This window comes from Suncus etruscus, chromosome 2, assembly GCF_024139225.1.
Source record: "Suncus etruscus isolate mSunEtr1 chromosome 2, mSunEtr1.pri.cur, whole genome shotgun sequence".
Classification (NCBI taxonomy): Eukaryota; Metazoa; Chordata; class Mammalia; order Eulipotyphla; family Soricidae; genus Suncus; species Suncus etruscus.
In genome coordinates, this window is record NC_064849.1 from 117,007,863 (window position 1) to 117,034,641 (window position 26,779).

Consider the following 26,779-nt stretch of genomic DNA (forward strand, 5'->3'; position numbering starts at 1 on the left):
ATAGTATCAAAGATTGAACAATCTTTACCCTAGCCTCTGTATTATACATTCACCCTCTCCTAAAATTATTTAAATTAAAAAGTTAAGGAAAATATGCCCGTCTATCAAGGTCCATGAAGGTTCTCACTTCCTATTAAATTCTTGTGAGGTACAGCAAAATAGTGCCTGAATTGCAATTTATTTTGATGAATGGAATATGACTGTATTGTATTTTAATTTGCGCTTCTACATATTAAGACACTATGTGAGAAGGTGAACCAATAAGTAGGCAGCCATGATTATTTGATTAAGGGTTGTATTGGGTGACATCCATTATCCCTTGGGAAATCAGTAGAACCCAAAATGACTGACTTTTATTGTGTTTAGTGTTTATGTTTCTCAAAGCTAATGGTACTCTCTCAGATTGCAATTAACCAAAAATATTTAAGGCATTTTTGCCTGTAAATAGTTGCTGACAGAGAAGCCAAACAATCTGTTACTCTGTATGACTCTATATGATTGGGGAGCCCAAAGTATGAACATTATTACACTGATTAGGTTAGAAATGTGCCTAAAACCAGTGAGATCACAATGACAGCATTTTTCAAACAGGTCATGAGTAAGAATTGCACAGAGAGTTTCTTCAAAACCAATATTCCAGGGCCTGAATACCTACTTTCTAACTTCAAAAGTTCAAGGGAGTCGCAAGAGGTTATATGCCTAACAAATTACCAGGGGATATTGGTTCACCAGATTGGCAAAACCTTTGCAAAGAACATTGCAAAACCTCAGAGGCCTGAGTGATCCACAGATGACTAGAACTAGATATAAATGTTGCTAATAATCCACTTGGCTGCTATTTAGGTGCTAATTAGCTGGACAACTTTGCTTTGATAGGAGCAAACAAATAAACAAGAAAAATACTCGAGTGGGTGAAATCTGCAATTTTGGAAACAGTATATATGTAAAGCTAATTATATGAGAGATGACTCACAGGATAATGGGGATGATTCATAGAAAGTGGTGCCGTAAAATTGAACAGAGTCACGGAAACAGTGGTGACGTATATGCGACGTCAGATCAGAGCCAATGATTGCTTTTATTGCTGTGAACCTTTAAGAGTATTTTATCTTAAGACAAGCAGTTGTCATAAATATTGGAAAATAAAAATGGGATGGCGCTTTTAGATATATTATATGACATGGAAATTCAGTGTGGTTGAAGCTGAATCAGACTTTACCAGCATCCCTTCACCCACTCCTCCTTAGCAACAGAACCACAGTAAAATATTAAATGTCTACAAGTGGGAATTGTGCTTATACTCTCCTGGTGGCCTTAAAAGTGAGGGAGATTTTATGGAGTGCAACGGTTTTTACCTAGTTATTACAATTCGATTCCTCAGCTCATTTTCAGTTATGTGGAGTCACATGATCCAGTTGAGCAGAAGGGATATGCCCAGAGTTTATTAAGCAGAGTTCTGGGATTACTATTGTCTTACGGGTTTAAAAAAGTTTTTAAGGGAGAGACTTAGACTGAAGAAATAGTATAGAAGATAGGAGAGTTGCCTTGCATGCAGACAACCTTGATACTGTTTGTGGCACTACCTTATAATCTCACAAGCCTTACCATAGTGATTTCTGACTGCAGAGCCAGGAATAATCCTTGAACACTACTAAACATGGCTCAAAACTTAAAAGGCTGGAAGAGGGCAGACAGACTTAGCTGCATTATATTCTTGGCCATTTCTTCTCACTCCTTTCCTGAAATGTGCATAGAAGGCCTGGAGGCATAGGAACCCTATTTTGGGGCAATAGAATAAAAGCCTAATGGAAACATGGAAAGATCCTGGTGGTAACATGGAATATTCATGTTGAGATTGTACTGCTGGCTATGCCTTTTTGTCGTGGAAACCAGAACCTATTTGGAGAAGTATTTGCTTTTGTATATCTCTTATATGGAGTCAAATAAAGTTCCTAACTAATGAAATGGGTATTATTTCTTGTTGAAGTTTTACTCTATGTAAATCCCAACTGTTTTTTTTTTTAAGAATTTTGTATGTATTTTATCATTTAACACTCACAACAGCCCCATGAACTATGTTATTCCATTTTACCAAAAGCTATTAATAAAATTCTATACTATTTTAAAAATGTATCTTTAGTAATGCCAGTATGGATGTATTTGAATAAATTTGATTAGAAATCACTTCTGGCAGTACTCAGAGATGCCATACATATGGGATGCCAGTTCGACTGTGTAAAAATCACCTTACCCACTACACTATCTCTCCAACGCCAGCAAAAAATTTTTTAACCTGGATTAAGTCATAAAATGGTTTCTTGACACCTAGTTTACAGTGATATTTCTCATATTTCATTTTTTAATGTTCAGTTTTTATTTATAATTAAATATTTTTTATTCTTATAATGAATAGAGGCTATGAAGAAATGCTGGCTAGAAATGACCCTGTTGTACAATGTTACCTAGCTTACCTATCCACATACTGAGTTAATATTATATCTCAGTGGTACAAATAGTTTCATTAATTTTTTCATTGCAGTTGTCTGCCTTAAAAGCTTGTCTGTACTGTCATGTTTCTTCCTTTCCTCTTTATAGAAAAGTGATTAGAACATTAATTGGAAAAAAATCAACCTAAGCCTAAGAGATAGATAAATTAGCCTGCAAAAATATTATATTTCATACTATTTAAAATTTATTTGCAGGTTTGATATGAGGGTGGGAAATTAGGAGTCTGGGAGACAACTTGGTACTCTAGTTTTAAATTAAATGTTCATATCAATCTGAAATTCTTGTTTACCTTAAAATGACAGAAGGGTTCTTTGGTACTTGAGCATTTTACAGAATTATTATTAAAAATCAGTAAATATTTCTAATGAAGCCTACATCAATGTCTACTCTAAGGATAGGATTATAGACGTTTTTAAATTATGTCTTCTGAAATGTCAAGAAATAATTAAGAAACATATCAGAGTGAAAAAGTATAAAGCTCAAACTTTGAAGGTGTCAGGGCATCTTGCTTAATATTCCAACTTATAAACAAAGACACTATAGCTGAGAGTTTGAAGTAGTCCTTGCTGAGAAAAGGAGTAAAAGAAGGGTCCATAATTCCTAATTTGAGATTTCTTCTGATTTTCTTTGGTTTCCTGGAAAGGATTCCCTTAGTATATTTTTATGTTTTAATATTTTTTTCATATCAGAAGACATAAAATTTTTAGATGTAGGCTCAAGCAACTGATGATTTTAAATATGTCCCTTCTTGTTGAAATCAATATCCATCTCATATGTGGCCACATATAATAGCATTTTCCTTTGGCAGGTATAGAAAAAACAACAGTAGCAACAACCAACACTCTTCTGAGGCAATCCTATGCTCGTAAAGCCTGCTTTGTATGTTGTAGCAGACTATATCCAAAGACTACTGGAACATGGAGTAGAGTTAGCACTGAGAGACAGACTTCCCACTAATTTCTTGATAAACTCCTTAAACCCAAAGATTAGATCTTTGAGTACTTAGATCATTAATCAAAATCCAATGATAACTAGTTTGTATTGCTGTTTTTTGTTTTTTTCTACATTTACTTATTTTTATTATAGTTTAGGAAAGATGGTTACAAAGGTATTAATATTTATGGTGTTGATGTATAAAGATATTGCATCCTATTATCACCCAATGCACATATATCATCTTTAATCTACTTCTTCACACACACACCACACCTCTTCCTTCACTGTATATTCCTTTGTTTTGGTTTCAATTTTTAAATTGATCTCAAAGCTAGTGCCTGATCTCTGTGCTTTGGTTTTTTTCATCTGAAAAAAAAATCTAATAAAATAACTATCAATCATTGAAAAGATGAGGTGAATGTGTAGCATCCTTGCCTAATTCTAGGTCTAGAATTCTCTTAATAGGTAAGATTGAAGTCCCAGTCAACCAGAAACATACTCAAGTGCTCAACCAAGATATATTCTTTATATTTTTCCCCATCAAACAACACTTTTCTTGATATTTGGGTTAATTAATACATTTCCTTTGCTCTCATTCGCTTTTGTCTAGACCAGGGGTCTCAAACTCGCGGCCCGCAGGCAGTTTCCGGCCCTCCATACAACATTTTGTAGCCCTGCCCTAGAGGAATCTTTTTTTGTTTTGTTTTGTTTTGTTTTAGTTGTTTGGGTCACACCCCCCAATGTTCAAGGCTTACTACTGACTTTGCACTCAAGGATCACCCTGACTTTGCCTCCTGCGGCCCCCAGGTAAATTGAGTTTGAGACCCCTGGTCTAGACATTTTGAAATGCTTCCACTTGCACCCTGTACATGAAAATGGCACATTAATGTAAATATCAGTAGATAATTTTTCTTTATTTTTTCAGGACTGAGTAACTTAGGGTAGTGGAATAGGTTGTCAAGAACCTTGTGAGAATCTAGGGACCTGAGTGATAGTACTATGTGTAGGGCATTTGCCTTGCACACAACTAACTCGGTTTTGATCCGCTGCATCCCATATGGATCCCCGAGCCTGCCAAGAGTAATTTCTGAGTGCAGAGCCAGGAGTAACCCTGAGCACCGCTGGGTGTAGCCCAAACCAACCAACCAAACAACAACACAAAAACAAAAACAAAACACCCAGAACCTTCTGAGAATCTAATAGCAGTTATCATCATCCTTTCCTTTGTCAACACTACCATTACCACATGCATCTACGTGAATATCTAAAGAGTTGACATAGAACTTTAGAGACTATACCTATCCCTTTTTTCTACTCCTGGTCATTTTGGGAATGCTCGCCATGACAAAGCATCTAGTCTGAGCCTAGATGCTCTTCTTCTTACAGGGAATTTTGCAAGGCATAGGTTTAAAAAAGATTTTAAACCTTGGCTCAGATATAACTTAGGAAAGAAATTGCTATGCAGAAGTAATTTATGTCTAACATCCATGAAAAAGACACATTTATCTTCAATTAACTTTTCCTTTTTAGTAACTTTGGGCATCCTAATTTATGCTGGATATGATAATATTCTAAGTAAGCCAACTCCCTTTTAAGTATCTGCCAAGTAGTAAAGCAATGTTAAATAATTATGTATTCCAACATAAGAGAATGTTAAGGTGCACACAAAATATGTCCTAAAATGTAGAGGTGTTGTTATTAAGAAGCAGATGATATAAGTTGACTTTTTAAAAGTTCAGGTAATATAAAAGTATATTTCTTATTTGTTTAAACTACCTATCTGATAGTTAAATATGTGAGGGTACAATGAAAAGAGTCCTCGTTCTATATGACATAAGGTTCATTTTTTAATTTTATTGAATACTTTATAGAACTTGGCCAATTTCATGATCTGAATGAGAAGTCCTACTTTTTCACTTTGGGTTTACTCTGACCTTGCCCTATTAGATACCATGACAGGTCAGTGTGGAATGATATTTTTAAAATCATAGTCACTCTAAAGCTCTGGCTATCATATAGTTTTTAAGTGAGCAGAGCACAAAGGACCCACACTGTGTTTCAGCAAGCACAAACTTGCTGTATCCCAGGCTATTCATCTACCAAGTGACAGGCTGAATCACTATATTGAAGGTCCTGTTGAGTGCTCATTTTTCTTTTCCTCACTAGTGATCAAGAGTAGGATGCTGATTAATTGTGCATTGTTTCCTTACCTAAAGATACAAGTAATGAGTACCCAAAGTCTGACATTTATTGATGCCAGGCATTGGCATTAAATGCCTAATTTTAAAAATTAATTTTCATGGGGCCGGGCGGTGGCGCTAAAGGTAAGGTGCGCCTGCCTTGCTTGCGCTAGCCTTGGACGGACCGCGGTTCGATCCCCCGGTGTCCCATATGGTCCCCCAAGCCAGGAGCAACTTCTGAGCGCATAGCCAGGAGTAACCCCTGAGCGTTACCGGGTGTGGCCCAAAAACCAAAAAAAAAAAAAAAATTAATTTTCATAATAACCTCATGAGTACTAGTATTCTTACCCTTTTAAAGATAAATTGACAATCAGGAATGTTAAATAATTTGGTCATTGTTGTACAGTTAGCAAATGCAGAGTAAAATTTCAAATCCAGGCCTACTGTTCCAGAGACAGTATGCATAATGACTACTATTGCAGAAAACAGTTTCTAGTTAGTATCTTTAAAACAGGTTTTTTATGTTCCAATTCTTAATATATTTAACTAGATTTATATAGGTTGAATTTGGAGACATTTAAAATCCCCAAATAGGCTACATTGAAAATGTATAAGGTATAAAACTGGGAAATGTGACCATCTAGCTCTAGCATACATTCTAGCTTCTGTTGAAGAGTATATATTAGGTCTGTGGTTCTTCAGATTGATGTGATCCATGAGAAAATCTAACCCACTTAGTTTTTGGTAATGTCCTGTTACTATTCTTCTATCTCCCTCTGGCCACATTTATGTGCTATAAAAAGATTAAAATATGTATATTTATATAGTAATTTATTGAACTTTATCTTTATTCTGTTATTAAGCTGTTTTAGTTTTTTCTAAAGTTATCCAAAATATATTATATGTAAGTATGTCATTTTTATAAATGTATTAGGTTTCCGAAAAAATCAGGGAGACATTTTTGTTGGAAAAGATATGTGTGGACAAAATTATCATATGAATATAGAAGAGTTCAAAGAATGTTTATTGTATTTTAGGCATTAGTTATATACATTGCTTTGAGAAATCCAGTTAGTGAATATTCGATTAAATCCACACCCTCAAAATTTACCCTATTTCTTTCCTTTAGCCTATGTGAGATTTATTAAGACCCCAAATTATCTGATTATGTTGAGGTTTAGTGATATCAACATTTTGCATTAGAAAGTCTGACCTGGTTTCAAGCAAAATTTTTTCTGAAATTCAGATCAGAGCCCTCTCGCAGCCTTGTAACAAGACTGATAATTTGAGAATTTGTGGTGTGAAAGTGGGGCTGGGTCTTTCTTTTCCTCAATAGCTTACATATTGTAAAAGCAATATGATGTCTCTTAAAGTAGACCTGACTTTTCCCAATTCATAAAAAACAAAACTGGAGAAACATATATGTTATAAGAGTTGACTCAGGAATAACTAATTATATTTTTAACATTAAAAAGTATATAACATATTTAATCATTATAATTTAGTTCACATATTTACAATATTATTAACATGTTTTTATTTTGCTGTACTACAACCAACATCATTAAAGGACTAAAGACTCTCCCACTGTCCTTACATATTCCTAATTCATTTCTTCATTTCTCACAGTTTTCCCCATTTGCTTGAGTGTCTCAATTTTGTATTAAGGATAAAAGGTTTGTCATCATTATCTTCTCTTGTTTTGTCTCCATTTGTAGATGCATGAGATCTATTATGTGTCCTCCCTCTGACTTATTTCCACATAACATTATATGCTGCCGCTTCATGCATGTTGCACCAAACTACAAATTTTCTTCTTTTCTATGGTAGCATGGTATTCTAGTGCACAAGTACCACAGCTGTTTTTGGACATTTGGATTGGTTCCATATAGTGGCTAGTTCACTAAGTGCTACAATCAAGAGAGATGTAAATATACATTAAGGAGAATATCAGCAAAGCTCTCTAGGATATGAGCCTTAGAGATTTCAATGATTTGACTTCATTAACAAAGATAACTAAGAAACAAATGCGTCAAATTAAAATAGTTTTACATGAAAAAATACTACTCTGGCCAAAAAAAAAAAAAGACATCTACTGAATGGGTGAAGATATTTTGATACAATGTTAGATTATTGCCTACTATCTAAAGTATATAAAGCATTTACAAAGCTCAACAACAACAACAACAACAAAATATGGGATATTAAACAAGCCCAAATGTCCCAAAAGATGAATAGATAAAAAAGTTATGGTGTTGGAGCTGGAGTGATAGCACAGCAGTAGTGCGTTTGCATTGCATTTGGCTGACCCAGGACAGACATGAGTCCAATACCCATCATCCCATTTGGTCCCCTGTGCCTGCCAGGAGCAATTTCTGAGTGCAGAGCCAGGAGTAACTGCTGAGTGTCACTGGATGTGGCCAAAAAAAAAAAAGTTATGCACAGTGGAATGCAACTCTACTAGTGAGATAAAAAATAGGAAGATACCGTATTAAGTAAAACAAATCAGATGTAAAAGGGAAAATATTGCATGATCTCACTCATATTTGGTACATAGAGAAAAGGGAATAAATACTCTTCATCAATAACAGATGGTTGAACTTGGATTAAAAATCAGATTTTCAAGGTTTTAATTGGGGTGAAGGGGGAGGAATGAAGAATGTACTAGAAAAGGCATAGGAATAGAAGTGGGTGGCTTTGTGCATTTTAGTAGTTCTGCGTTTGTGGTAACTTTGTGCATCAATATCACAGATGTTAACGTTATTGTGATCATGTATTCTAAAATATGTTTTTACTTTTATATTTGCTCGTTTTGGGACTACACCTGGTAGTGCACAGGAGTTAGGAGTTACTCCTGATTCTGCGTTCCGAGGTCATTCCTGGCAGGTCGAATGTTGGAAATCGAACCTGGATCAGTAGAATGAATGCAAGGCAAGAACCCTACCTGCTGTGCTATTGCTTTGGCCCCTGAAGTATATTTTTAAATGAGATCAGATGAATGGATACCTCCTTGAGGAACATATGGATATGGATGTCCAGTAGTTATGTGAATAAATGTGTCTGATCATTTATTAGGGAAATGCAAGTAAAAGCATCAATGAAGCATCAGCTTTCACAAGTGAGAAAGGCATAAGTTAAAAAGAGAGAGATTAAAACAACCATTTGATGGTAATACTGGTGAAAAGGAATCCTCATTCACTACTGGTGAAATTGTTTTCTAATTCAACCTTTATGGAAAACAGTGTGGAGATTTCTACAAATAGAACTTCTATAAAAACCAGGAATCCTAATTTTTTACATATTACCACCGACAAAGAAACATTAATTTGATAAAGTATGTCTTTTTTACTTTTTAATTTATGATGTCTATTTTTAAAGCAAATTGTCTTCAGGGCCCTATGTTGAATTTACCTTTGTGGTGCAAATGCATCTGTATGTATATTTTATTTATAATATGTCCAAATAAAAGATGATTTGAATTTTTAGTTATGTTCAGATACAATGAGGTTATTTTAATCTTTGGTACAAAAGTATATTGGCTGTATTGTAACTCAGAGGTATTCAATGATAATGCAAAAAGAGTTAATTGACCCTGAAACAAAATAAGTACACTTTCTTTTTTTTTATGCTGAAAATATTTTATTTATTTATTTATTTATTTATTTTACATTTTTTTATTTAAACAACTTTATTGCATACATGATTGTGTTTGGGTTTCAGTCCTGTCAAGAACACCACCCATCACCAGTGCAACATTCCCATCACCAATGTCCCAAATCTCTCTCCTCCCCACCCAACCCCCACCTGTACTCTAGACAGGCTTTCTATTTCCCTCGTACACTGTCTTCAGCACTGGCTCATGCACACAAGAAATATATGAATCAAATAAATATGAGTTACACATAAATCATTTCATAGATGACATAAATCAATGAATTATTGAAGTGCACTAAGCAGATTAAAGAAGAGGTCAGTGAAATCACAGACAAGTTGCTGAATAGATAGCAGAGCAATAATATGGGGAAAATATAGGGTACTGGCATTTTTCAGAATAAAATCTTACATGTATTTGAGAGAATATAGGCAGAAGATTTAGAAATGGTTTTAGAATAAAAAGTAAGATTATTTCACAGTATAATAAATATATATTTGAATATTCTGAATCACTCATATATATATTACAAATAGATTTGTACTTTATAATGTATTTTATCTTATTTTTCAGGAAACACATTTTGAACTTAGTTGTTATTTAATGATTTAAAATGTACACTAATGTATTTTTTATTCAATATGGTAATTGTAATTAAAAACTCTTTAAGGAATATAGTTGAATAAAAACTAAACAATGTTTAGCCAGAGCAATAATACATAGAGTAGGGCATTTGCTGTGTGCATAACCCATATGGTACCCTGAGAACCAACAAAAGTATCAGAACCAACAAAAGTTCAGCAGATGCCTTCTATCCTTTTCCAATCTTCCCCTAATGTAAATCTCAGTTGTGTATAGAATTGAGTTTATTTTCATGTATGTTTGTTTTTATTACTTTATACTTCTATATTCCACTTGAGTATGATCATCTTGCATTTTTCTTTCTTCATTTGACTTATTTGCTTAGCATGTCACTCATCATTCCCATCAATCATAGACGATTTGTCACAAAGGTAACATTTCATCTATTCTTACTGTGTATATAAATTTCACATCTTCTCTAGTCATTCATCTTGTCGCTGGGCACAAGTTATTACTATATGTGGCCATTATAAATAGCACTATAATGAACAGAGGTATGCATATATACTTTTAATTAGTGATTTTGTTTTTAATTCTGTGATAGACACCTAGGAATAAAACTGATGACAAATTATGATAGTTCTCTATTTACTATTTTGAAAAATTCCCACAGAGATTGGGCTAACTTACATTGCTACTAGCACTGTCAGAGGGTTCATCTCTACACCTCTGCTAGTACTAATTGTTTTTGTCCTTTTTAACATTGGCTGTGTGAATTTGATGTAATACTGAAGTATTTTAAATACTTTGCTATCTTTTTCATCAATTGATTCTACACGCCTTTAGTGCAAGTGCCAAACACCAAAGAAAGTAAAGACAAAGTGTAAAATTTCTCTTTCTTAATCATAGGAATTTGAATCCTTAATGAGATATTGCTATGAACAAGATGCATAAAAAAATAAATCTTTATAGGGGCCAAAGTGATAGCAGAGCGGTAGAGCGTTTGCCTTGCATGCTACCAATCCTGATTGGATCCAGTTTCGATCCTGCATCCCATCTGGTTTCCCTAGACTTCCAGGAGTGATTTCTGAGCGCAGAGCCAGGAGAAATCCCTGAGTGCTGCTGGTGTGCCCCCCCCCAAAAGAAACCTTTATAAACTTGCAGTCTGACTTATTCCTGGATGATGTAAGAAGCAACTTAAGTATAATAAATTTCCACTAATTTTTCTGAAACGAATCTTTTGGGTGCAGACAGTAAATCTAGCACCTTGGAAACCCAATTAAGGTATTTTGTATTGAATCTAAATACTAAATCACCGTAATCCAATGTTGTTTTTCCAGTAGCTTTGTCATGCTCACCCACCCTACCATTTGCTTCCACCTTAAATCGGTCAGTTTCGGCCTGCACTCTCTACCCTATGCATTTGTACATGAAAATGGCTTTGCGTACATCTCTCTCTCTCTTTTTTTATTTTTATTTATTTATTTATTTATTTATTTATTTATTTATTTTGGTTTTGGGGCCACACCCGGCGGTGCTCAGGGGTGACTCCTGGCTGTCTGCTCAGAAATAGCTCCTGGCAGGCACAGGGGACCATATGAGACACCGGGATTCGAACCAACCACCTTTGGTCCTGGATTGGCTGCTTGCAAGGCAAACGCCACTGTGCTATCTCTTCAGGCCCCTGCGTACATCTCTTATCCCAGCTATTTAACCTTGACAATAAAATTTTAACTGATGTTCAATATTACTATGTAAAATGAGAAACATTTTATTCCAAATCTAATTTTCTTCTCTCTTCTTGGCTCTATCTTTTATCAACTTTCATTTCTGTAATAACTCTTTTCAGAAACACATGTAGTTTTCTATGAAAAATATGCAGTTTAGGTGTTTAGTAGATTGTAATTTCAATTTTCTGTTTCATTTTCCCATCTGCTATTTAAATGTTCTTCTCACAGAGCAAACCTTGCCATTGCTTCATTTTCACACATGGCAGGCACTCAAGCATAGAAAATTGGAGTCATAGTTCTATTGAAATAAGAAGGAAATGTGCTTTCCAATACCCTTTCCACATCTCCCACCAGAGGCCATTTGTCTTTTCTATCTTTTATTTTTATATTTGCCTTTTAAGCAAATGAATACCAAAAGGAAATAATCAAAACTCAAATCATTTTTGAATAACCCACTTGTGTTGAACCCTCAACCATTGTTACACAAATCACCTTTTGAAGGCTAATATTTCCATTCAAAATATGCTTCACAGTAAATAGGAAGTGAATACCTTCACTTCGTTGGTAAGTGTTTAGTGATACTCACCTGTCTTTCTCGAGCCTCTTTACTGCCATCAAGTTCTTTTGCAGGCTCTTATTCTGGGTTGGGTTCCTGTCTGTTCAGCTCAAACCTCGCCCTTTTTGGGATTCACCATCTGGCCCCATAGAATTGCTTCTTCAGAGCTAAACATGGCCCTTTCCTGGCCCAGTTTAACTCTAAGCTTCACCAGCAGCTTGCTCCTGATAGCCTTAGCTTTATTTCAGTAAGTGGTTCCTGTGCTCAGCTTATTGTGCTAGTTCTCTGGATCTTATTCTAATTTCCTGAGAGAGCATTCAGATGGCCAACAAGACAGAATTATAACTTTTGTTATTTTTGTTTACTTTCATTTTACCACATACAACCTTCCTAAAACTAATTTTTAGCATAATGAAGAAGATGAGTGCAAGGATAATTTAAATATTTTCTGGAATTAGCTAGTACTGATTATAGCATGGTATCTAAGCTTGTATTTAAGAGGCTGGAGAGAAAGCACATTGGGTAAGATACTTGCCTTTCATATGACTGATGTGGGTTTAAATTCCAGCATAGTACATGTTCCCCTAGGTCCTCTGGGAATGATGTCTGAGCACAGAGCCTGGACTAAGCCTTAAGTACAGGTAGGCATGGCTCAAAATCCAACCAAATAAACAAAACAAAACAGAAAACAGTCTAGCTAAGTGCTTGAAACCTAATAAAAGCTTAATAAGTATTCTCAAATGGAATACAATCCTTAGCAGAAGTCTGAGTTTTTAACTTTTTAATTACCCTATTGCTTCTCTGTAGGTTTAAACTTGTACAGACTATTTAGAAATTTGATCTTAAGCTATGAAAAGATCTTAGAAAGTGAGAAACACTATATCTGAAGTGATATAAAAAACTTTGTATTAAAGAAATATTAAAAACGTTTTGGGTTGGAGAGACAATACAGTGAGTAGGACACATGCCTTACAAGTGAATTATCCCAAGCACTGACAGGGTAATTTTGGATACATTGCCAGCTGTGGACCCAAAACAAACAAACAAATGAAAAAACAAACCCAAACGCCATCACCTACAACAAAGTAGCATGAAAATGCATGGAAATTTTTTTTATTTTTATTTTTTATTGTTGTTTTCTGGTTTTTGGGCCACCTCCTGCAATTTTAGGGGTTACTTCTGGTTCTGTGCTGTGGTAGGAAAATTACACTGGTGAAGGGTGGTATACATCTGATGACAGAAACCCAACTTCAAACATTTTTGTAACCATGATACTTAAATAAATTATTATTAAAGAAAAAAAAGAAATCGCTCCTTGCAAGCTGGGGGAAGTGGTAGATCTTATGGGGTGCTGGGGATAGAAACCAAGTTAGACACATGCAAGGCAATCCCCTACCTGCTGTCTTATTGCTCCAGCCCTGGAAAGATTCTATTTACTGAAGGAAATTGACTAAATCTGTGGCACAGCTTGAATATCATAAAGGACTGAATAATGGGATATAATTACAACTATTTTATAAATAGTCTTCAGGTACTGGTGGTAATTAAGTTATTTGGTGTGTTTCTGTGTTTGTGTTTTGTATACCTATCAATCCACCATATCAGATCACTGAAGTTGCCCTAGGCCCTACTGAGTACTGTTTTTGTGGTTCCTATTAAAAAAATACTGTCGATTCATTCTAAAACTAAATCTAAAATCTAAGAGCAAGCTTCCTACCATGGCTTGGTTCTCCTGGCCCTCATTTCTATTATTGCTGGATATTATTACTGTACCATCTTTTATTTTTCTTATATCCCCAAAATGAGTGAGATTATTTTATGTCTATCCCTCTCCTTCTGATTTATTCATTCAGCATAATATTCTCCATAGCCATCCATGTATAAGCAAATTTCATGTCTTCATTTTTCTGTCATCTGCATAGTATTCCATTGTGTAAATCTACCACAGTTTATTTAATGACTCATTTGTGGTTGGGCTTTTTTGTTGGGCATTTGGGCTGTTTCCAGATTCTGGCTTGTAAATAGTACTCCAAAGAGTGGGGAGTGCAGTTAGAATAGAGAAAGGTCAACTATGACAATGATAGTTGGAACTTATCATCTTGGACAAGAACTGGGTGTTGAAAGGGCATAAAGTGACATGCATGGAACCCTTTCATTAATAGTGCAAATCACAATGTCACAAAGGAAAAAGAGACAGAGGGAGAGAGTGATAAATAGAGAGAAAAGCAAAATGCCTGCCCCAGAGACTTTTAGTAGTGGGTGGATGGGAGGGAAATTGAAGATACTGGTGGAGGAGAAAGTGCACTGGTGAAGAGTGGTATACATTCTGTGACTGAAACTCAATTATAAACAATTTTGTAACCCTGGTGCTTAAATAAAGTAATTATTAAAAATAAGTCTATGAATGGTCAGTTGTTATTAATTTTTGTCCTGGGTTTACACAGTTTGTGGTACCTGGGGTGAGTCCTTCTCTAGCTCTGTGCTTTGGGGTCATTCCCAGCAGTGCTCAGGGTATCATGTGGTGCTGGGAATCTAACCTGGCCTCCCACATGAAAAGCATGAGTTCAGCTCCTCTTTTATTCATAAGTATAATAATAAAATAATAATAAATATTAAGAGCTTTATTTCTTGGCTGATAAAATTTATAGGTCATATTTAATATTTGGTAATATAGTTATAAATGTAGTATTAAACTACACACAGCTGAAATTCATAACATATAATTTGTATTAGTGTTAAAAGTGTCTATGATTATTAATTTATATTTGAAGGGAGTAATAGAGTGATACAGATAATTGATTAACTTCCTTAAGAAAAAATGTTTCACAGGATAGGAATAGAAGAAATAAGTGCTTCTTGGGGCCAGAGAGATAGCATGGAGGTAAGGCATTTGTTTTGCATACAGAAGGACAGTAGTTCGAATCATGGCATCTCATGGTCCCCGAGACTTCCAGGAGCAATTTCTGAGTGTAAAGCCAGGAGTAGCCCCTGAACGCTGCCAGGTGTGACCCAAAAACAAAACAAAACAAAAAAACAAAACAAACGAAAATAAATAAATGCTTTTTATCTTACTAGCAAATAATTTTTCCTAAATCTGCCTAGGAGATTTATTTTAAATTAAATAAAATCTAAATCTATTTGAACAATGGTCTACCTATAAACCATTCCAATGTAACCATTTTAAAGTTTAGAATAATAAATATTGTGCTAACATACTTGATCATTGACTTAAGAAAATTATTCTTACATTTTTAATGTTCTTCTAACTATGCATATGGAGAAACACCTATCCTTATGGACAGGCTATTATGAATATAAATAAGACTTTTTTCTCCTTAAGAGTCATTATCATTTTAGATTTACCTAAAATATACTTCCTTGCTGGCTATATTGTATAGCCTGTCATTTAACTAAGTCAGAACAAGGAAACGTTCAGTTAGGTACAGTGAATAAGTCATAGAGTGGCAAGGAAAGCAGAAAGGGACAATGTGAAGCGAATAAAGGTGGAATTAGACTTGTGGTGAATCTAAAGAGAGAAATGCAGCAAATGCCATCCTCTTGGGTCTCTATGTAGGTACATTTCTATGAAGACTTGGTTAGATGAATTAATTGTTTCACATCTCAAAATTTAGAAGAATAAAAATATCGTTGTGTATCTTCCTGGAAAGAGAAATCTGTCTTTCAACTTTTGGAATTTTTTTATATCAGAATTTTTGAGGCAAACAACTCTGTTATGTATTGAGCTTATGTTCTTATCTACAACACATACTCTCTTTTGATTTTGTTTTGTTTTGCTTTTTCTAGTGGTAGGACATATTTAGCTTCTTGATAATGTCATAGCTTTCTGTTTCTATTTTTCCAATTAAAATAGGTTCACGTCTCCAGATGCTTCTCACTGTATTTTAATGCTTTAACCTCAAATTATGTGCTAAAATTCAGAACCAGAACTAGAGAATCCAAATGTTTATCTGTTAACTAGCTCATACAAGTCTCTCTGTGTGGCGAAATAAACAAAAGCAATGTTTTTGTTTGTTTTGAGTCCATGAACAGCAGACATATCCTTTAGGAAACGGAATGTTTGAATTTGGTACAGAAATGTGTGTTAAATTCAGTCTTTTATTTTTTTATTCTTATTTTTTGTATGTTTTTTGGTTTTGGAACCACACCTGGTGGTGCTCAGGGGTTACTCCTGGCTCTGTGCTCAGAAATCTCTCATGGTAAACTCGGGGGACCATGTGGAATGCTCGGAATTGAACCCAGGTCCAATCTGGGTAGGCTGCATGCAAGGCAAATGCCCTATCATTGTGCTATATCTCTGGCCCCTGAGTCCAGTCTTTTAGCAGTTTCATTAGTGAGCAGATTTTTAGTCATTCTGATATTTTCTTATTTCTTTCAAAATCTATAATTCCTTTATTTGAATATTTTGAATGACTGATGGTTGCAATTTTACAGACAGAAATAGACAAATTAGCTTTATTTAAAAGTGATACTCAGTGAAATGTGGCACTAACCTATAGCAAATGAAAGTTTCAGTGACAGAGAAGGAATTATGCTATTTATGAGAATTTTTAAAACTTTACATTAATATGAAGTGTGGTACATTAAAACAATACCCTCCATTTAATTCTGGGTTATGTGGGCTCCTGAATTTGCTCCCTTGAGATCCTAGAATCTAAGAATTTGGTAATTTTGCCACCTAACCAAGAATAAAAACATATGATAACTGGAAGTAAGGTAATGTCTTATATAAAAGTTTATGATTTTGAGTGCTTATTTAAGCAAATCGTGAAATGAAAATTATCTAGATTATAAACACAATGATAAGCTACTTATTAGGACTAAGAATCAGTTATCTCCTATATTTGATACTTAACACTGATGATATAACAAATTTCCACAAACCTTTTTATAACTATTTTGGGGGAGTCAAGCACAATGGGACTCAGGATTTACCTCTGGTTTTGGGCTCAGGAATCACACCTAGCCATACTCTGGGGACCTTATGGATGCCAAAGCTTGGACCTGTGTTGACTGAGTACAAGGCAAGCATCCTACCATTGTACTATCACTCCAGCCCTTACACATCCCAATTGCAACATAAAACAACACAGCTGATGACATTCACAAAGCTAGAAGTCAGTTTCACTGGATGACATTCAAGGTGTCAATAAGACTTCACAGTCTTTTAAGAAGCTCTAAGGGAGACTAAATTTATTTGCTTGTTGAATCATGGAGTCTTCTTCTAAATGCCTTTATTTTAATCCTTTTAACTGTTACATTTTACTTTCCTCTGATACTTCAGACTTTTGTGATTGCAATGGGTTCACAGAGATAACTAAAAAGGATCTGCAGATCAAGAAACTCCCTTCTGCCAGAAAAGTAACACTGGGATAAGTGGGAACTAGGATATGGTTATGGAGGAGGGAGGTATTTGCTATCCTGCCTGCCTTCATTCTGCTGTTTAATAAGCAGTGATATAAATCGTAAGAAGAAAGGTATCTTTAAACACATTAATGAATCTAGGGATTAACAATTATGTTTGTGAGAAAAGTACATTATGTTTACATAGCATTACTTGTATCAAGACGTGTTTGTGATCCTTAAAATAGATTGAGGATAGCAGAAAATAGATGACCTCTGAAGGAAGTAATATTAAGCTTAGATGTGATTTTGAAAAATTAAAGAAGCATTAGGAACAGAAGGAAAATTGCACTGTGATGCAGTACCTTTATTTCCCCTGAGAGAACTTTCCATGTAAATGACTGCCATTAGGCAGTCTCTGCATAAATTAAAATGAGGTAGTTTAGAGCACCTGTACAAAGCAATAGAATTGTGTTGCTCTGTTTTCTGCAAGAAAAGACTCACAGTGGAAGGAGTGATGGCACAGCGGGTAAGGTAAGGCAGCTTTGCACACTGCCAGTCCAGGCTTGATCCTCAGCATCCCATATGGTTTCCCAAACCTGCCAGGAGTAGCTCATAAGCTAGGAGTAATCCCTGAGTGCCACTGGGTATAGCCCCAAAACAAAACAAAACAAAAAAGAATAAGATTCACAGAACAAATGTGTAGTGTGAACTTAACTTATTACCTTAACATGCATAGGAGACTAATGCTTGGAGGATACATGGAATGAAAAGGTTCTTTTATAAAATTCCAGGCTAAAAAGTGATAGTTAGTTCATTAGGAAATGAAGGAAGATTGGGGGTTTTGAACTATATCGTGAGATTTTGTGAAGCGTTATCTGGCCGCTAAGTATTAGTTGATTAGGAAAATAAATTAGCCAGAGGCTGATTAGATTGTGACATTAAGACATAGATTTTAATCAATGTAACTATGTTATTCCTAATTCTGTATTCAGGGATCTTTCCTGAAAATGCTCAGGGGACCATGTGTTATGCCAGGTGTCTATCTAGGGTTTGCTGCATACAAGGCAAATGCCGTAACTCCTTTACTATCAATTTAGCTCCTTAACTTTGAAACAAATATTTAAGAAATAGAACCATGGCAACTGTTATAACTGTTTTAGTTATTTATTAATATATAACAAATGGTCCCAGAGAGATATCACAGCTATAAGGCTGTGATATAGGCAAGCAGCCGATCATGACAGATGGTGATTCGAATACTGGCATCCCATATGGTCCCTCATGCCTACCAGGAGTGATTTTGAGTACAGAACCAGGAGTAACCCCTGAACACCACTGGGTGTGACCCAAAAACCAATATATATATTTTTTTTTCTTGTTTTAAATATATTTTATATAAATTATATTATAATTGTCCTTATATATAAAACAAATTGTCCTAAACTAGATTACTTTTAATATCTTCCTAGTTATAATGGTATAGGCCATATATTTTGAAAGAGTACAGTGAAGAAAGATCCTTTCTCTTCTCATCTTGACTGCTGTACCTGTACCCAGAGTTTCCGAAATAGTATCTGTAGGCACAGCTAAAATATCTTGGACAGCTGGACTTGATAGGAATTACTCAATTAGAATATTACTAATTTTTATTACTTATAACTTATTAGTATTAATTTTTGCTCAATTACTTTCTTTGTTACCTGAACTCCTTTATTTCTTCCTTGTATATTTGTGGTCTTTCCCACTCTTGAGTTCTTCAACAGAGCAGCTCTGCTTTACAATTTGGCAACTTAAGGTTACTGAAGAAAAATAAAAATTCCTGATCTTCTTAAAACATTAGCTCAGAATAGCACAAGGGTATTGCTGTACATTTGCAGTTAAATCAAGACATGGCCTAGTCCTTTATAATGGATTGTATGTAGAAATGTATAGTTGGCAAGAGGTACCATTAATTGGAGACCAGTGATTTTATTGCCTCAATTCTATTAAGTTATAAAATAGTGATGTGATTAATAAAAGTTTTAATAACTCATAAGCCCAGTTGCCACACTTAAATAGTATAGCTATTGATTAGGCAATGAGGTCATTATTGATGATAATTTGCACAAGTAAACTTCCAGTGTTAAATGATTATTAAACCTTTTTATACCTAGCTCATTAATAATAACTCTGTATTTGTCACAAAAGTCCCAGAAATTATGATAGCCAACTCCATTTCCACTTTCAAAATTTAACCTAAAAACATTTGCAAAACTCTAACTGGTTATTCTTTTAGAAATCTTATTCATTAACTAGGGAGGGAAGAATAGGGGCAGTGTTTATGCTGTAGTGTGCTTGATTTCTACCATCAGTTTTGTTAATGCAATTTGTGTGTTATCTCTGGTTAGAGGGAATGCTGTTTTTCTAAGTAATAACATTAAATAAGTGCTGCAACTTGATAGGCAATAAGATAGGTTATTACTTTTAACAAAGTCATAGGACAAAATGGGGAAAACTTACATATAGGAAGAAGTTCTTTTTTTCCCCCATATTTTTTAAATTTTATTGTGATCAAAGTGAATTACAAATCTTTCAAGTAATATTTAAGGCACATAGTGACAGTAAATGAGGGGTATTCCCACCACCAGTGTTGTCTTCCCTCCACCCCTATTCCCAGCATGTATCCCATATCTCTTTCTTTTACCCCCCGTAATGCTAGTGTAACTGTTCCCCACTTGTACAGCTTGTTGTAGATTGGGTATTATTTCTGTTGTTGTTCACTTTGGGTTTAGTGTTCAAGTCTGATCATTTTTTTATTTCCACCAAATTATCATATGACTGTCTGGTCTTGGTACCATACATTTTTCCCCTCAAATTATGAGGCTGATCAAGGTGATTTCAGTAATAAGTTCTGTTGTAGTAATATGAAAAGATATGGGAGAAGAAAAGAAAAAACAAATAAAATAAAAGACAAACAAAAAAAGAAAAACCAGGAGGAATTCGTCTAGGTGTTTAAATAACCATTTAGAAGAAGAAAAATGTAACAAAACAAAACAAAAACAATAAACAATAAGGCAATAACAACAAAAGTACAAAAAGAACAAAAAAAGAATAAACCAAAAACCAAAACCAGCAACTATGAAGAAACAACCAAAAAAAAAAACCCCAAAGAAAAAGAACAAAAACAAAACAAATAAATAAATAATAAAATAATAAATAAAAAACAAAAACTAAAAAAAAAAAACAGACAAGCAATTACTTAAAAAGGTTTGTGTTTCTTCTTCTTGTTCTTCTTGTTCTTCTTCTTGTTCTTCTTGTTCTTCTTCTTGTTCTTCTTGTTCTTGTTCTTCTTCTTCTTTTGCATAGGCACGGTAAATATTGAGGAAATTAGAATGAGAATTCCTTTGGACTAAGAGATACAGGGTTTCCTCTGCCCTTAAAGCATACTGCCATGCAAACAACTTCAAGATCTATACATGCTCATTTTCACACCTCAAGATCTTTTTATGGTGCCAAGAAACATTCCCCTCAAATCGGATGATGACATCCCTCCTCTGTAGCTAAAGATCTTGTTATTTGCGTAGGTCATAGGTTGAAGGCTAGGAGAACGTTTTTCTTTATGATTCTAGAAGTTCTGTTCCATCACTGTTGTTGTAACTAGTATTCTGTAATTAGTGGTCTTGGTTTTTGCTCAGATCCTAGGACAGAGACTAGGATATAGTCTTTCATCATGGTTCCAGAAGTTCTGCTCAGTTACAGTTGTCAAAGTCAGACGTCTGGAATTAGAGATCTTGGTTTTTGTATGAATCCTAGGTCGAGGCCTAGGCTAGGAGCTTCCTCATAGTCCCTTGATAGGTTCTGTCCAGTCCATGTTTGTCAAAGTTGTCGAAGTCAGTCTTCTGTAGATAGCGATTTTGGTTTTTGCATAGGGCAAAGGATGACGTCTCCTGATTCCATCATACCCTTAGGTGATGAGATAGGGCAACCCTCTATTTGATCAAGTTGTTGCCATTTCCTCATGTCAGGATGTCACATTAAAACTGGTGTAAGTTGGTGCCAGGCAGGATTCAGAGTTTCCCTGGGAGGAGTTTGGTTTCTGGTGCTGCAGCTGGGACCTGTGTCAATTCCACGTCTGGGATCTGGGGTTCTGAGTTGGATGGTGGCTGTCCAATCATATGGAGTTGAAGATGGGTTCACATGATACATGTTCAGGGTGGGAGGCATCCCTGTATTAAAAAAAGTATGGGTTCTTATTCCTAGTAGATGAGAGCTTGTTTTTGTACATAAGATTTCCCTTTATTTAGAATGCCTATGCAAAAGGGGATGGTGCCATATTATATTCTGGTGGATTTGGAGGTAAGAATGATAGTCTGCACAATCTCTATGCCCTGGTGTTGACCTGAGCTTGTATTTCAGGCAAGACTTTTTCTTGTAGGTCTTCATACCAAGCAGAACCAAAACAGGTGAAGTTGGAGAGAGAAAGAGAAAAAATAAAATAAATATATATATAAATATGTATAATAGAAAAAATAAATTAAAATAAATTTTTAAAAGGAGTTAAAGAAAAATGTTGTTTACGAGGCTAATTTACAATTGGGAATAAACAGTATGAGGTATTATTATAGAGGTATTAAACATATAAAGGAAATATAAGTTTCCCCATTAAGTCTTTTGGGATATTCTTGTGGGGGGTGGAATTTAGGGCATTTTTTCATCACATATCATGTCTTGTTGAGTTTGTGAAATGATTTAGAGTTCGAAGGGAAGTGTCCTTGGGCTGGGGTCCTTCTGGGGCTGAATCGGTAGCATGCAACAGTCCACGATTAGGAGGGTGAGAAGAAGGGCCATAAAGCAAGAGTCAGCAGGAGTGTTGATTGTAAGTTCTTGCCGATGCATGTGATGTGGACTGAGAGGGTGTCCTTTCAGTTTGGGAGCTTGGTAGTGGTTTATAGGAGCAGGAGGTTGGTCTTGGTACCTAATGGGTTAAGAACTGAGGGTAAAGAGGGTTAAATAAGGAAGGATAATAGATCAGGATTGGGGGATGAGAGGATAGAAGGATTTCTAAAGGGGGGGAGGGATAATATATAAGAGGAACTATATACATTTTAGTCATGGCTTGTTTACATTTTAGGTTTAGCACTCAGAGGTTTAGCACTCAGTCCACTGTCTACAAATTCATGCTCACATAAAGACAGATGTTAGTGTTCTATTCTTAGGTTGTTGTTGGAGGGCTAAACCTCACAGGCTGGATCTGAGCTCTTAAGAGATAATTGAGTAAGAAAAGATAAATAATTGGTTAAGATACAGCCTAGGAGAGAAAGAAGGGAAAAACAAAAGATAAGAGAGAAGAGAAGAATAAGTAAATATAGTAAAAATAAGTTAAAGAGGATTGGGCCAGTGTGTTGTTATCGTAGGGTTTTCCACTTTCAAGGCTCTTTGTCACTGATGGGGTTGGTCTTTGCTAAATAAAGGTTTCTGGATTATATAGTGGCTGGAGCTTTATAGGATAAGCACAGTTTTCACATCTAGAGTACTAAGCAATGTGGTGGTGAGGACTATGAGATATGGCTGCCCTATGTAGTATTGTCCGCTGAATCTTAAGTAGCTCCTTTCCTAAGGAGCAACTGACAGCAAGAGCTTTATTTAGCATAGATTGAATTGATGATGAATTGATGATAAAGGAGAGACGGAAAAAAGTAGAGAAAAGAAAAGAGAAAGAGAGAAAAATAAAAAACAAAAACAAAGCAAAAAAAAAGGAAGACTTGCAAAAATGTGTTCAATTAGTGGGACCTGTAACATAAGTCTGTGGTGCACCATTGACTGTTCCAGTGGTCTGAAAGATCATATGCTTTGGGTCCTAATGGAAGACATACATAAAAGGAAGTGGGTAAATTAGAGTATTTTATCAAGACATTGTCATAATGGGCACTGTGTATGGTATCCAGTATGATTGAATGCCGAGGTTTAAAATTAGGGTGTCCACCCTTTGTTTCCAAGACCCCCTGTGGACAAAGAAGCTGAAGGGTTATTTTATGCTTGGTAAAATTAAGGCATAAAAGCATATTGTTAGTAATCACTGCAGCAGGAGTCCAGGCTTCTAATCATATTCTGCACCTGGTTCTGTGGATAATACATTAGGACATTATTATAAACCTTTGTAGTTAGAGACTGTTTGCATACCTGTTCACTCAAAACTGCTGTTTCCATTGTTGCTGGTTTCTTTAGGTTATAATGGGTATTCGCGTTCGCGTCTTTGTGTTGCCCCCCTTCCACTTCATTTGAACACTTCTTCTCATTATATGCTAGTACCTATGGTGTTTGGATTTTTTAACCTTATGACCCTTGTATTTGTTCATGGATTACTATATGTATATGTGGTATATATTCTAAATACCTCAAAGAAGTGTTATCATTCTGTATTTATTCCTTTCTTCTGACTTACTTCGTTTAACATAATACTTTCAAGTTACATCCATGTTGCTGCAAAAATCCATGATTGTATCATTTCTAACTGCTATGTAATAGTCTATTATGTATAAATACCACATCTTCATGATCCATTCAGCTGTTGCTGGGCATCGAGATTGGTTCCAAATCTTGGCTATTGTGCTGAGTGCTGCAATAAATAGTGATAGTCCATACATACTTTGAGATGAATTTTTTTTCTTGGGGGTAGATACTTAGGAAGAAGTTTTTATCTTAAAAAAGTCATAGAACATGGAGATTAGAATATAATAAAAATATAATGGAAATTTTATGCCACCATGAAAATAAAAGCTCTGCCTCAACAGTGTGGTCCTTCTCACCAGTTGGAGCTGGGGACTTATCAGGTCACACTGGCCATGCTCAAGGTCATGTCAGATTTATAGCTGACATTTCTATAGGGTAATGAGTCCTTTGGGTTTTCATTTGGAGGTTATAGGGTTTTAGTGGTGCCAGGGTTGGAACTTGGGTCTTATGCATGCCATGTATCACCACTGAATTATTTCCTAATCTTAAAAGAAAAGGATCAATGTTCAACAGTTCTGTATGATTTAATATCTTCCATAAATGAGAATATATGTTGAAAATATGTGCCATATGTTTTTAGAGTTAGAAGACTCAGTTCTTAACCTGAGCAACTTATAGTAATATTTAATATAAGCATAAGACTAAATAGAATCTTTTCATAGATGACATTTATATGTCTGGTACATAAACCAAATAGTGATCTTTTAAAAGTTTTCTGTTGTAGAACTAGTATTTTTTAATTTAAAGATTTTTCAATAAATGGATAATTTTTATTAACTAATTTTTGTACTTAATCTATAATTAAACTTAAAATATTGAAAATAGCACTTATGTTAAAGGAACAATGAATTGCATTCATATTTAATACTACTTTCTGTATGATTTGATACCTTTTTGGTATTTTATTCTTACTGATTCATTTTTACAGAAATTATTCTATTTTATTAATTTAACCTAACACTTGAAGTATTTTATTTTATCATATACCATTGTCTGGCTTTAGATAATTTTTTGAGTCAGATTGAAAAATATCAGAGTGAGGTCATCTCTTCCTTTAGTGGATGGCTATATACTTCATGAGATTGGAACACTGAAGATCCAGGTTCAATCCTATATGGTCCTCAAAGTACCAACAGGAGTAATCTCTGAGTGCAGAACCAGAAGTAAGCCTCTCTTACTGAAATAGATATAAACCAAGCCATAAAAAATTATGGGTAGAATAGCCAGGTAGCTGAAATAGAAAATCTCTGGAAGAGAGGACAGGCCAAGTCCTCGCCCTGCAAATCCACACCTACTGCACTCACCACATACATTTGCTGCTTCACCAATGGCCCTGTTTCACCACTCCTCTATGACTCTCTGAAGATACACTAATCTGGCCAAAACTTCCAGCATCTGGACTGACATCCCCCAAATCCAAATTATAGAGTAAGTGTAGGCATCCTCCCTCTACCTTCTGTACTTCCAGAAGCCATTATGATTCTTTTGGGAACTATGTTTTTAGTGGAATCAATGTTTTGTACAACATTTTGCAATGGTAGTAGAAAGAAATAAAATGGAATACACTTGAATTTTGTAGTCTGGAATGGATGAAGAAGTAGAAAAGTGTGCAGTGTAACCTTTTGGTTTTGAATCAACCTATTCAAGCAAGGAAGCTATATCTTTATAGAATATTCACATCCTCTTTACCTTAGCACCTTTATGGCATTGAATTAAGAGTAATAAGACAGATATGTTTATGTTTCATTAGAAAAGAGTTCACAGAAAATAAAATATTTATGGATGAACTTGGTTTAATCTTGAATTCAGAGATGAAATGTCATATTCATTTCTGCTGTTGGATTTAAATATGTGAATAGGGGAAATGAACAAATAGAAGTGGCTTCAGTGGATAGAGTTTCTTCTTTGCTGTGTCTACAAGGATGCTTTCTTCATTTTAATGTTGTTCCTACTATTTGCCAGACTATCCATTCCCTGCCAAGCTGACTGGTGTCTACCACAGGTGATAAATTTGTGATGAGTGGATTTGGACTGGTCAAAATAATTGGTCAAGTGTCTGGGATGCAAATTACCATCTTGCTAAGGGAGGGATAAAATTTTTCTATTTTATTTTTATACTGTTCAAATACAATAAAGCTATTAATTAACTATTTGATACATGTAATTTTACTTCTCTATCTTTTCACAGATTCATCACATTTAATTTCTTACATTTTAATTTATCCTTCCTCCACCCTATCTTTGAATGGCCTTTAAGCTGAGTGGTCACATGACACCCACTGTTCTATCTTTCCTTTTTTTCATTGATACTATTTATTTTATATTTTTATGTATTCAGAGATTAATCCAAGGGTTCAAGTCTTTTAATACTAATACAAATCTTCCTGTGAGAGATAAATGTCCCAAGTTGTTGTACAACTATGGAAAAATCATGAAATACTAACTTATTTTTATTTAATATGGAAGAACATGTGTTCTATCTTCCCTTACCCACCACATCTCCTCTTACCTAGTTGATCTTGAGTAGTTCTCTATGTGGTTTTGAGTAGGTCTTTATTGTAGCTCAAGCAGGAGTTTCTGGTTAATTTCTTTAATTAACATTATTTCCTCTAAATATGAATGAGAAAAACAATGGTTCCTAAGTCAAACCTGTTTTCATTAAATATATCTTCTAGCCAAGCAAGATGATAATTAAAGTAAATAAATAAATACACACATTCATATATTGTGACTTATGGTTCTATAAAACCAACTGGATTTAAGTAAGAAAATTTGCATTAAG

The 26,779-nt window shown here is 34.9% G+C and overlaps 1 protein-coding gene across 2 annotated transcripts in view; it reads left to right on the forward strand.

The window, feature by feature from the left end:
- The window catches only part of RAB3C (RAB3C, member RAS oncogene family), a 293,040-nt gene that overhangs the window by 68,367 nt on the left and 197,894 nt on the right, over nucleotides 1-26,779 (forward strand). The gene's annotated exons all lie outside the window — the stretch shown is intronic.